We start from the raw sequence: 12,500 nt of genomic DNA, 5'->3' as shown, positions 1-12,500 counted from the left end.
ATTATCACCCTAAATCAAAAACAGGTCATTATCACCCTGAATCAACAGGTCATTATCACCGTGAATCAAAAACAGGTCATTATCACCCTGAATCAACAGGTCATTATCACCGTGAATTAAAAACAGGTCATTATCACCCTGAATCAACAGGTCATTATCACCCTGGATCAAAAACAGGTCATTATCACCCTGGATCAACAGGTCATTATCACCCTGGATCAAAAACATGTCATTATCACCCTGGATCAACAGGTCATTATCACCCTGAATCAACAGGTCATTATCACCCTGAATCAACAACTGTCATTATCACCCTGAATCAACAGGTCATTATCACCCTGAATCAACAGGTCATTATCACCCTGAATCAACAGGTCATTATCACCCTGAATCAACAACTGTCATTATCACCCTGAATCAACAACTGTCATTATCACCCTGAATCAAAAACAGGTCATTATCACCCTGAATCAACAACAGGTCATTATCACCTGGATCAACAGGTCATTATCACCCTGGATCAACAGGTCATTATCACCCTGGATCAACAGGTCATTATCACCCTGAATCAACAACTGTCATTATCACCCTGAATCAACAACAGGTCATTATCACCCTGAATCAACAACTGTCATTATCACCCTGAATCAACAACTGTCATTATCACCCTGAATCAATAACAGGTCATTATCACCCTGAATCAACAACTGTCATTATCACCCTGAATCAACAACTGTCATTATCACCCTGAATCAATAACAGGTCACTATCACCCTGGATCAATAACAGGTCATTATCACCCTGGATCAATAACAGTCATTATCATCGGTCATCCTCATTACAGAGAGAGACTTTACCTCCACAAACAACATTAACAGCCCAGCTGAGTCTATCCAGGCCCAGAACACCAGACAGACCAATGACAGCCCAGCTGAGTCTACCCAGGCCCAGAACACCAGACAGACCAATGACAGCCCAGCTGAGTCTATCCAGGCCCAGAACAGGGGTAATTTACACCAGACAGACCAATGACAGCCCAGCTGAGTCTACCCAGGCCCAGAACACCAGACAGACCAATGACAGCCCAGCTGAGTCTACCCAGGCCCAGAACAGGGGTAATGTCCACCAGACAGACCAATGAGCTGGTGTCTCTAAAGAGAGGGAGGTCTATAGACCTGGTATTAGATAGTGATAGTTTATATGGTCTCTCTAAGGAGAGAGAGGTCTATAGACCTGGTATTAGATAGTGATAGTTTATATGGTGTCTCTAAGGAGAGAGAGGTCTATAGACCTGGTATTAGATAGTGATAGTTTATATGGTGTCTCTAAGGAGAGAGAGGTCTATAGACCTGGTATTAGATAGTGATAGTTTATATGGTGTCTCTAAGGAGAGAGAGGTCTATAGACCTGGTATTAGATAGTGATAGTTTATATGGTCTATCTAAGCAGAGAGAGGTCTATAGACCTGGTATTAGATAGTGATAGTTTATATGGTGTCTCTAAGGAGAGAGAGGTCTATAGACCTGGTATTAGATAGTGATAGTTTATATGGTCTCTAAGGAGAGAGAGGTCTATAGACCTGGTATTAGATAGTGATAGTTTATATGGTCTCTAAGGAGAGAGAGGTCTATAGACCTGGTATTAGATAGTTTATATGGTGTCTCTAAGCAGAGAGAGGTCTATAGACCTGGTATTAGATAGTGATAGTTTATATGGTGTCTCTAAGGAGAGAGAGGTCTATAGACCTGGTATTAGATAGTTTATATGGTGTCTCTAAGGAGAGAGAGGTCTATAGACCTGGTATTAGATAGTTTATATGGTCTCTCTAAGGAGAGAGAGGTCTATAGACCTGGTATTAGATAGTGATAGTTTATATGGTCTCTCTAAGGAGAGAGAGGTCTATAGACCTGGTATTAGATAGTGATAGTTTATATGGTCTCTCTAAGGAGAGAGAGGTCTATAGACCTGGTATTAGATAGTTTATATGGTCTCTCTAAGGAGAGAGAGGTCTATAGACCTGGTATTAGATAGTGATAGTTTATATGGTGTCTCTAAGGAGAGAGAGGTCTATAGACCTGGTATTAGATAGTGATAGTTTATATGGTCTCTCTAAGGAGAGAGAGGTCTATAGACCTGGTATTAGATAGTGATAGTTTATATGGTCTCTCTAAGGAGAGAGAGGTCTATAGACCTGGTATTAGATAGTGATAGTTTATATGGTCTCTCTAAGGAGAGAGAGGTCTATAGACCTGGTATTAGATAGTGATAGTTTATATGGTGTCTCTAAGGAGAGAGAGGTCTATAGACCTGGTATTAGATAGTGATAGTTTATATGGTCTCTCTAAGGAGAGAGAGGTCTATAGACCTGGTATTAGATAGTTTATATGGTGTCTCTAAGGAGAGAGAGGTCTATAGACCTGGTATTAGATAGTGATAGTTTATATGGTCTCTCTAAGGAGAGAAAGGTCTATAGACCTGGTATTAGATAGTGATAGTTTATATGGTCTCTAAGGAGAGAGAGGTCTATAGACCTGGTATTAGATAGTGATAGTTTATATGGTCTCTAAGGAGAGAGAGGTCTATAGACCTGGTATTAGATAGTGATAGTTTATATGGTGTCTCTAAGGAGAGAGAGGTCTATAGACCTGGTATTAGATAGTGATAGTTTATATGGTGTCTCTAAGGAGAGAGAGGTCTATAGACCTGGTATTAGATAGTGATAGTTTATATGGTGTCTCTAAGGAGAGAGAGGTCTATAGACCTGGTATTAGATAGTGATAGTTTATATGGTGTCTCTAAGGAGAGAGAGGTCTATAGACCTGGTATTAGATAGTGATAGTTTATATGGTCTCTAAGGAGAGAGAGGTCTATAGACCTGGTATTAGATAGTGATAGTTTATATGGTGTCTCTAAGGAGAGAGAGGTCTATAGACCTGGTATTAGATAGTGATAGTTTATATGGTCTCTAAGGAGAGAGGTCTATAGACCTGGTATTAGATAGTGATAGTTTATATGGTCTCTAAGGAGAGAGAGGTCTATAGACCTGGTATTAGATAGTGATAGTTTATATGGTCTCTAAGGAGAGAGAGGTCTATAGACCTGGTATTAGATAGTTTATATGGTCTCTAAGGAGAGAGAGGTCTATAGACCTGGTATTAGATAGTGATAGTTTATATGGTGTCTCTAAGGAGAGAGGTCTATAGACCTGGTATTAGATAGTGATAGTTTATATGGTGTCTCTAAGGAGAGAGAGGTCTATAGACCTGGTATTAGATAGTGATAGTTTATATGGTCTCTCTAAGGAGAGAGAGGTCTATAGACCTGGTATTAGATAGTTTATATGGTGTCTCTAAGGAGAGAGAGGTCTATAGACCTGGTATTAGATAGTGATAGTTTATATGGTGTCTCTAAGGAGAGAGAGGTCTATAGACCTGGTATTAGATAGTTTATATGGTCTCTCTAAGGAGAGAGAGGTCTATAGACCTGGTATTAGATAGTGATAGTTTATATGGTGTCTCTAAGGAGAGAGAGGTCTATAGACCTGGTATTAGATAGTGATAGTTTATATGGTGTCTCTAAGGAGAGAGAGGTCTATAGACCTGGTATTAGATAGTGATAGTTTATATGGTCTCTCTAAGGAGAGAGAGGTCTATAGACCTGGTATTAGATAGTGATAGTTTATATGGTGTCTCTAAGGAGAGAGAGGTCTATAGACCTGGTATTAGATAGTGATAGTTTATATGGTCTCTCTAAGGAGAGAGGTCTATAGACCTGGTATTAGATAGTGATAGTTTATATGGTCTCTAAGGAGAGAGAGGTCTATAGACCTGGTATTAGATAGTGATAGTTTATATGGTCTCTCTAAGGAGAGAGAGGTCTATAGACCTGGTATTAGATAGTGATAGTTTATATGGTGTCTCTAAGGAGAGAGAGGTCTATAGACCTGGTATTAGATAGTGATAGTTTATATGGTGTCTCTAAGGAGAGAGAGGTCTATAGACCTGGTATTAGATAGTGATAGTTTATATGGTGTCTCTAAGGAGAGAGAGGTCTATAGACCTGGTATTAGATAGTGATAGTTTATATGGTGTCTAAGGAGAGAGAGGTCTATAGACCTGGTATTAGATAGTGATAGTTTATATGGTGTCTCTAAGGAGAGAGAGGTCTATAGACCTGGTATTAGATAGTTTATATGGTGTCTCTAAGGAGAGAGAGGTCTATAGACCTGGTATTAGATAGTGATAGTTTATATGGTCTCTAAGGAGAGAGAGGTCTATAGACCTGGTATTAGATAGTGATAGTTTATATGGTCTCTAAGGAGAGAGAGGTCTATAGACCTGGTATTAGATAGTGATAGTTTATATGGTCTCTAAGGAGAGAGAGGTCTATAGACCTGGTATTAGATAGTGATAGTTTATATGGTGTCTCTAAGGAGAGAGAGGTCTATAGACCTGGTATTAGATAGTGATAGTTTATATGGTGTCTCTAAGGAGAGAGAGGTCTATAGACCTGGTATTAGATAGTGATAGTTTATATGGTGTCTCTAAGGAGAGAGAGGTCTATAGACCTGGTATTAGATAGTGATAGTTTATATGGTCTCTCTAAGGAGAGAGAGGTCTATAGACCTGGTATTAGATAGTGATAGTTTATATGGTCTCTCTAAGGAGAGAGAGGTCTATAGACCTGGTATTAGATAGTTTATATGGTGTCTCTAAGGAGAGAGAGGTCTATAGACCTGGTATTAGATAGTGATAGTTTATATGGTCTCTCTAAGGAGAGAGAGTCTATAGACCTGGTATTAGATAGTTTATATGGTGTCTCTAAGGAGAGAGAGGTCTATAGACCTGGTATTAGATAGTGATAGTTTATATGGTCTCTCTAAGGAGAGAGAGGTCTATAGACCTGGTATTAGATAGTGATAGTTTATATGGTGTCTCTAAGGAGAGAGAGGTCTATAGACCTGGTATTAGATAGTGATAGTTTATATGGTCTCTCTAAGGAGAGAGAGGTCTATAGACCTGGTATTAGATAGTGATAGTTTATATGGTGTCTCTAAGGAGAGAGAGGTCTATAGACCTGGTATTAGATAGTGATAGTTTATATGGTGTCTCTAAGGAGAGAGAGGTCTATAGACCTGGTATTAGATAGTGATAGTTTATATGGTGTCTCTAAGGAGAGAGAGGTCTATAGACCTGGTATTAGATAGTGATAGTTTATATGGTGTCTCTAAGGAGAGAGAGGTCTATAGACCTGGTATTAGATAGTGATAGTTTATATGGTCTCTAAGGAGAGAGAGTCTATAGACCTGGTATTAGATAGTGATAGTTTATATGGTGTCTCTAAGGAGAGAGAGGTCTATAGACCTGGTATTAGATAGTGAGAGTTTATATGGTCTCTAAGGAGAGAGAGGTCTATAGACCTGGTATTAGATAGTTTATATGGTCTCTAAGGAGAGAGAGGGTCTATAGACCTGGTATTAGATAGTGATAGTTTATATGGTGTCTCTAAGGAGAGAGGTCTATAGACCTGGTATTAGATAGTGATAGTTTATATGGTCTCTCTAAGGAGAGAGAGGTCTATAGACCTGGTATTAGATAGTGATAGTTTATATGGTCTCTCTAAGGAGAGAGAGGTCTATAGACCTGGTATTAGATAGTGCTAGTTTATATGGTGTCTCTAAGGAGAGAGAGGTCTATAGACCTGGTATTAGATAGTTTATATGGTGTCTCTAAGGAGAGAGAGGTCTATAGACCTGGTATTAGATAGTGATAGTTTATATGGTGTCTCTAAGGAGAGAGAGGTCTATAGACCTGGTATTAGATAGTGATAGTTTATATGGTGTCTCTAAGGAGAGAGATGTCTATAGACCTGGTATTAGATAGTGATAGTTTATATGGTCTCTCTAAGGAGAGAGGTCTATAGACCTGGTATTAGATAGTGATAGTTTATATGGTGTCTCTAAGGAGAGAGAGGTCTATAGACCTGGTATTAGATAGTGATAGTTTATATGGTCTCTAAGGAGAGAGAGGTCTATAGACCTGGTATTAGATAGTGATAGTTTATATGGTCTCTCTAAGGAGAGAGAGGTCTATAGACCTGGTATTAGATAGTGATAGTTTATATGGTCTCTCTAAGGAGAGAGAGGTCTATAGACCTGGTATTAGATAGTGATAGTTTATATGGTCTCTCTAAGGAGAGAGAGAGGTCTATAGACCTGGTATTAGATAGTGATAGTTTATATGGTGTCTCTAAGGAGAGAGAGGTCTATAGACCTGGTATTAGATAGTGATAGTTTATATGGTCTCTAAGGAGAGAGAGGTCTATAGACCTGGTATTAGATAGTGATAGTTTATATGGTGTCTCTAAGGAGAGAGAGGTCTATAGACCTGGTATTAGATAGTGATAGTTTATATGGTGTCTCTAAGGAGAGAGAGGTCTATAGACCTGGTATTAGATAGTGATAGTTTATATGGTCTCTAAGGAGAGAGGTCTATAGACCTGGTATTAGCAATAGTAATGATATTGGAAGGGTGTGTGTGTGTGTGTGTGTGTGTGTGTGTAAGTCTCACATTATAAATTAAATGGATTAAGATTTCAAAATGTACCATCATCAAAAGTATTATCTAATTAGAGTTCAGTGAACGGGTCTGAACCACTCTCTACTCTCTCTCCCACTCTCTCTCTCTCTACTCTCTCTACTCTCTCCCCACTCTTTCTCCCCCACTCTTTCTCCCCCACTCTTTCTCCCCACTCTCTCCCCCACTCTCTCCCCCACTCTCTCTTCTCTCTCCCCACTCTCTCCCCCACTCTCTCACTTTCTCTTCACTCTCTCCCCCCACTCTCTCTCCCCCCACTCTCTCCCCCCACTCTCTCTCCCACTCTCTCTCCCACTCTCTCTCCCCACTCTCTCCCCCACTCTCTCACTTTCTCTTCACTCTCTCCCCCACTCTCTCTCTCCCACTCTCTCCCCCACTCTCTCACTTTCTCTTCACTCTCTCCCCCCCACTCTCTCTCCCCCACTCTCTCCCCACTCTCTCTCCCACTCTCTCCCCCACTCTCTCTTCACTCTCCCACTTTCTCTTCACTCTCTCCCCACTCTCTCTTCACTCTCCCACTCTCTCTTCACTCTCTCCCCCACTCTCTCTTCACTCTCTCCCCCACTCTCCTCCACTTTCCCTCTCCCCCGCAACACCTGGTATTAGGCCCCTCCCCCTCTATCCCCCGCTACACATGATATTAGGCTCCTCCCCCGTATCTCCCCACTACACACGATATTAGGCTCCTCCCCCCTCTATCCCCCCACTACACACAATATTAGGCTCCTCCCCCTCTATCCCCCACTACACACGATATTAGGCTCCTCCCCCTCTATCCCCCACTACACACGATATTAGGCTCCTCCCCTCTATCCCCCCACTACACACAATATTAGGCTCCTCCCCTCTATCCCCCCACTACACACGATATTAGGCTCCTCCCCCTCTATCCCCCCACTACACACGATATTAGGCTCCTCCCCCTCTATCCCCCACTACACACAATATTAGGCTCCTCCCCTCTATCCCCCACTACACATGATGTTAGGCTCCTCCCCCTCTATCTCCTCTCAAATAGATTCCCCTTCTATTGCCGTGTGGTAATTAGGTAGAAGTGACTTTGTATAATAAGAACGTCAGAGGACGGAGAAGCACTTCTCCTCACAGAGCATCATTTAGCTCCATTATTTATACATCAGAGGGAATCTGTCACGGACACAGAATAATATCCAAGTAGTAGTAGTTAGACAGGGGGAAGGAGAGGAAGGGAGGAAGAGAGAGTGAGGGGATAGTTAGACAGGGGGAAGGAGAGGCAGATGGAGGGAGGAAGAGAGAGTGAGGGGATAGTTAGACAGGGGGAAGGAGAGGAAGAGAGAGAGTGAGGGATAGTTAGACAGGGGAAGGAGAGGAAGAGAGAGAGTGAGGGGATAGTTAGACAGGGGGAAGGAGAGGAAGAGAGAGAGTGAGGGGATAGTTAGACAGGGGGAAGGAGGGGAAGAGAGAGAGTGAGGGGATAGTTAGACAAGGGAAAGGAGAGGCAGACGAGGAGAGGAAGAGAGAGAGTGAGGGGATAGTTAGACAGGGGGAAGGAGAGGAAGAGAGAGAGTGAGGGGATAGTTAGACAGGGGGAAGGAGAGGAAGAGAGAGAGTGAGGGGATAGTTAGACAGGGGGAAGGAGAGGAAGAGAGAGAGTGAGGGGATAGTTAGACAGGGGGAAGGAGAGGAAGAGAGAGAGTGAGGGGATAGTTAGACAGGGGGAAGGAGAGGAAGAGAGAGAGTGAGGGATAGTTAGACAGGGGGAAGGAGAGGAAGAGAGAGAGTGAGGGGATAGTTAGACAAGGGAAAGGAGAGGCAGACGAGGAGAGGAAGAGAGAGAGTGAGGGGATAGTTAGACAGGGGGAAGGAGAGGCAGACAGGGAGAGGAAGGGAGAGAGTGAGGGGATAGTTAGACAGGGGGAAGGAGAGGAGGGGAGAGAGAGAGAGAGAGAGAGAGGAAGGGAGAGAGTGAGGGATAGTTAGACAGGGGGAAGGAGAGGAAGAGAGAGAGTGAGGGGATAGTTAGACAGGGGGAAGGAGAGGAAGAGAGAGAGTGAGGGGATAGTTAGACAGGGGAAGGAGAGGAAGAGAGAGAGTGAGGGGATAGTTAGACAGGGGGAAGGAGAGGAAGAGAGAGAGTGATGGGATAGTTAGACAGGGGGAAGGAGAGGAAGAGAGAGAGTGAGGGGATAGTTAGACAGGGGGAAGGAGAGGAAGAGAGAGAGAGTGAGGGGATAGTTAGACAGGGGGAAGGAGAGGAAGAGAGAGAGTGAGGGGATAGTTAGACAGGGGGAAGGAAGGAGAGGAAGAGAGAGAGTGAGGGGATAGTTAGACAGGGGGAAGGAGAGGAAGAGAGAGAGTGAGGGGATAGTTAGACAGGGGAAGGAGAGGAAGAGAGAGAGTGAGGGGATAGTTAGACAGGGGGAAGGAGAGGAGGGGAGAGAGAGAGAGAGGAAGGGAGAGAGTGAGGGGATAGTTAGACAGGGGGAAGGAGAGGAGGGGAGAGAGAGAGAGGAAGGAGAGAGTGAGGGATAGTTAGACAGGGGGAAGGAGAGGAGGGAGAGAGAGAGAGGAAGGAGAGAGAGTGAGGGGATAGTTAGACAGGGGGAAGGAGAGGAAGAGAGAGAGTGAGGGGATAGTTAGACAGGGGAAAGGAGAGGCAGACAGGGAGAGGAAGGGAGAGAGTGAGGGGATAGTTAGACAGGGGGAAGGAGAGGAGGGGAGAGAGAGAGAGGAAAGGGAGAGAGTGAGGGGATAGTTAGACAGGGAAAGGAGAGGCAGACAGGGAGAGGAAGGGAGAGAGTGAGGGGATAGTTAGACAGGGGGAAGGAGAGGAGGGGAGAGAGAGAGAGGAAGAGAGAGAGTGAGGGGATAGTTAGACAGGGGGAAGGAGAGGAAGGGAGGAAGGGAGAGAGTGAGGGGATAGTAAGACAGGGGGAAGGAGAGGAAGACGAGGAGAGTGAGGAAGAGAGAGAGTGAGGAGTGTTCCCCAAACACGGATGAGAAAAAGTAAACAGGAAGAGCTATTTTCATGAAAGCTCTTCCTTCTCCCCCCTCCAACCTCTGCATATGGAGATATCCGTTAGCTCTTCCTTCTCCCCCTCCAACCTCTGCATATGGAGATATCCGTTAGCTCTTCCTTCTCCCCCCCTCCAACCTCTGCATATGGAGATATCCGTGGTATTTAGCGCTGTCTAATTGAGTCTGTGTTTAATTCTTCGTGGCGTGGAGGAGGAGGGATTCAGGGACTGCTGACAGACACGTTTCTAGAGCTCCAGGCAGACCGGCCCAAACGCCACCTGATACACTAAAAGTAGAGCACTACCCCTATAGATCCTGGTCAAAAGTAGTGCACTACCCCTATAGATCCTGGTTAAAAGTAGTGCACTACATAGGGAATATGGTGCCGTTTGGGACTCAGCCGTAGAGTAAGGGCCCGGGCCAAGCCCAGGATCAATAATGTGTCTTTATGAGAAATTACCCATAATGCTATTGAGCTTACAGCGTTCAGGCCTCCGCGGGGATAACAAGCTAATGAAATGCCATTTGTGGCGTTAGATAATGCTGAGTGGTTAGTGGGCCCGGCAGAGGAGAGGAGTCGACTGACGTACGGGAGGCCTGGAGGAGAGACAGGAAACAGGAATCGACTTGAGGAAGATGTATTTACTGGGGACGGAGGAGGAGGAGAAGAAGAGACGGATCTAATCTGACGGAGAGAGAGAGGAGAACTTCTCCCACCATCCTGAAGAAGAGACGGATCTAATCTGATGGAGAGAGAGAGAGAGGAGAACTTCTCCCACCATCCTGAAGAAGAGACGGATCTAATCTGATGGAGAGAGAGAGAGGAGAACTTCTCCCACCGTCCTGAAGAAGAGACGGATCTAATCTGATGGAGAGAGAGAGAGAGGAGAACTTCTCCCACCATCCTGAAGAAGAGACGGATCTAATATGATGGAGAGAGAGAGAGAGGAGAACTTCTCCCACCGTCCTGAAGAAGAGACGGATCTAATCTGATGGAGAGAGAGAGGAGAACTTCTCCCACCGTCCTGTCCCATCTGTCTCTCACCAGAGACAAGCAGCCCACCATCACATCAGACGGTGGAGAGACGTTCTAGAGACGTTTCAGTCAGACTGATGAGACAGACGTACCCAGGAGAGGAATCTCTATTCAGTACATGTTCTCTGGTCATTAATACTGCACTATATATGGAACAGACATCACCCTCGGTTCTCTGGTCATTAGTACTGCACTATATACGGAACAGACACCACCCTCGGTTCTCTGGTCATTAGTACTGCACTATATACGGAACAGACATCACCCTCGGTTCTCTGGTCATTAGTACTGCACTATACATGGAACAGACATCACCCTCGGTTCTCTGGTCATTAGTACTGCACTATATATGGACACCACCCTCAGTTCTCTGGTCATTAGTACTGCACTATATACGGAACAGACATCACCCTCGGTTCTCTGGTCATTAGTACTGCACTATATACGGAACAGACATCACCCTCGGTTCTCTGGTCATTAGTACTGCACTATATACGGAACAGACACCACCCTCGGTTCTCTGGTCATTAGTACTGTACTATACAGGGAAAAGACATCACCCTCGGTTCTCTGGTCATTAGTACTGTACTATACAGGGAAAAGACACCACCCTCGGTTCTCTGGTCATTAGTACTGTACTATACAGGGAAAAGACACCACCCTCGGTTCTCTGGTCATTAGTACTGTACTATACAGGGAACAGACATCACCCTCGGTTCTCTGGTCATTAGTACAGCACTAAATATGGAAAGACGCAACTCTCGCGCCAAGTCTAGGTCCAAGAGGCTTCTAAACAGCTTCCACCCCCCCAAGACATAAGACTCCTGAACAGCTAATCAAAAGGCTACCCAGACTATTTGCATTGCCCCCCCTCCCCCTCCCCTCTCTTAACTCTTACTTTGGGGGGGGTGTATTTTCTTAAAACTGCATTGCTGGTTAAGGGGGTTGTAACTAAGCATGTCACTGTAAGGTACCTGTTGTATTTGAAGCATGTGGGAAATACATTTGATGAGAGAGCGAGAGAGCGGGAGAGAGGGAGAGAGCGAGAGGGAGAGAGCGAGAGAGCGAGAGAGCGGGAGAGCGGGAGAGCGGAGAGCGGGAGAGCGGGAGAGGAGAGAGAGGGAGAGAGGGAGAGAGGGAGAGAGGGAGAGCGAGAGCGAGAGAGAGCGAAGAGGGAGAGGGACGGAAAGAGTAGGATGGAGGGAGAGAGAGAGGGAGAGAGAGAGAGGGAGAGAGTGAGAGAGAGAGGGAGAGGGAGAGACAGAGAGAGGGAGAGGGAGAGAGCGAGAGAGAGCGAGAGAGCAGGAGAGAGCAGGAGAGGGAGAGGGAGAGAGCGAGAGAGGGAGAGAGCGAGAGAGCGAGAGAGCGAGAGAGGAGAGAGCGAGAGAGCGGGAGAGCGGGAGAGCGGGAGAGAGGGAGAGAGGGAGAGAGGGAGAGAGCGAGAGAGGGAGAGGGAGAGAGCGAGAGCGAGAGAGGGAGAGGACGGAAAGAGTAGGATGGAGGGAGAGAGAGAGGGAGAGAGAGAGGGGAGAGAGTGAGAGAGAGAGGGAGAGGGAGAGACAGAGAGAGGGAGAGGGAGAGAGCGAGAGAGAGCGAGAGAGCAGGAGAGCAGGAGAGGGAGAGGGAGAGAGCGAGAGAGCGAGAGAGAGAGAGGGACGGAAAGAGTAGGATGGAGGGAGAGAGAGAGGGAGAGAGACAGAGGGAGAGAGTGAGAGAGAGAGGGAGAGGGAGAGACAGAGAGAGGGAGAGGGAGAGAGCGAGAGAGAGCGAGAGAGCAGGAGAGCAGGAGAGGGAGAGGGAGAGAGCGAGAGAGCGAGAGAGGGAGAGGGAGAGCGAGAGAGAGCGAGAGAGGGAGAGAGGACGGAAAGAGA

General features: G+C 45.5%; 1 protein-coding gene across 1 annotated transcript in view; it reads right to left on the bottom strand.

Annotated features, from left to right (window-relative positions):
• LOC121843903 (rho guanine nucleotide exchange factor 39-like) overlaps positions 1-12,500 on the bottom strand; it is a gene marked incomplete at its 5' end in the record, with an annotated part of 46,484 nt that overhangs the window by 15,715 nt on the left and 18,269 nt on the right. The gene's annotated exons all lie outside the window — the stretch shown is intronic.

This window comes from Oncorhynchus tshawytscha, unplaced genomic scaffold, assembly GCF_018296145.1.
Source record: "Oncorhynchus tshawytscha isolate Ot180627B unplaced genomic scaffold, Otsh_v2.0 Un_contig_5785_pilon_pilon, whole genome shotgun sequence".
In the NCBI taxonomy this organism is placed as follows: domain Eukaryota; kingdom Metazoa; phylum Chordata; class Actinopteri; order Salmoniformes; family Salmonidae; genus Oncorhynchus; species Oncorhynchus tshawytscha.
The sequence above is the reverse complement of the archived record's forward strand: the minus strand, read 5'-3'. Positions and strand labels throughout refer to the sequence as shown.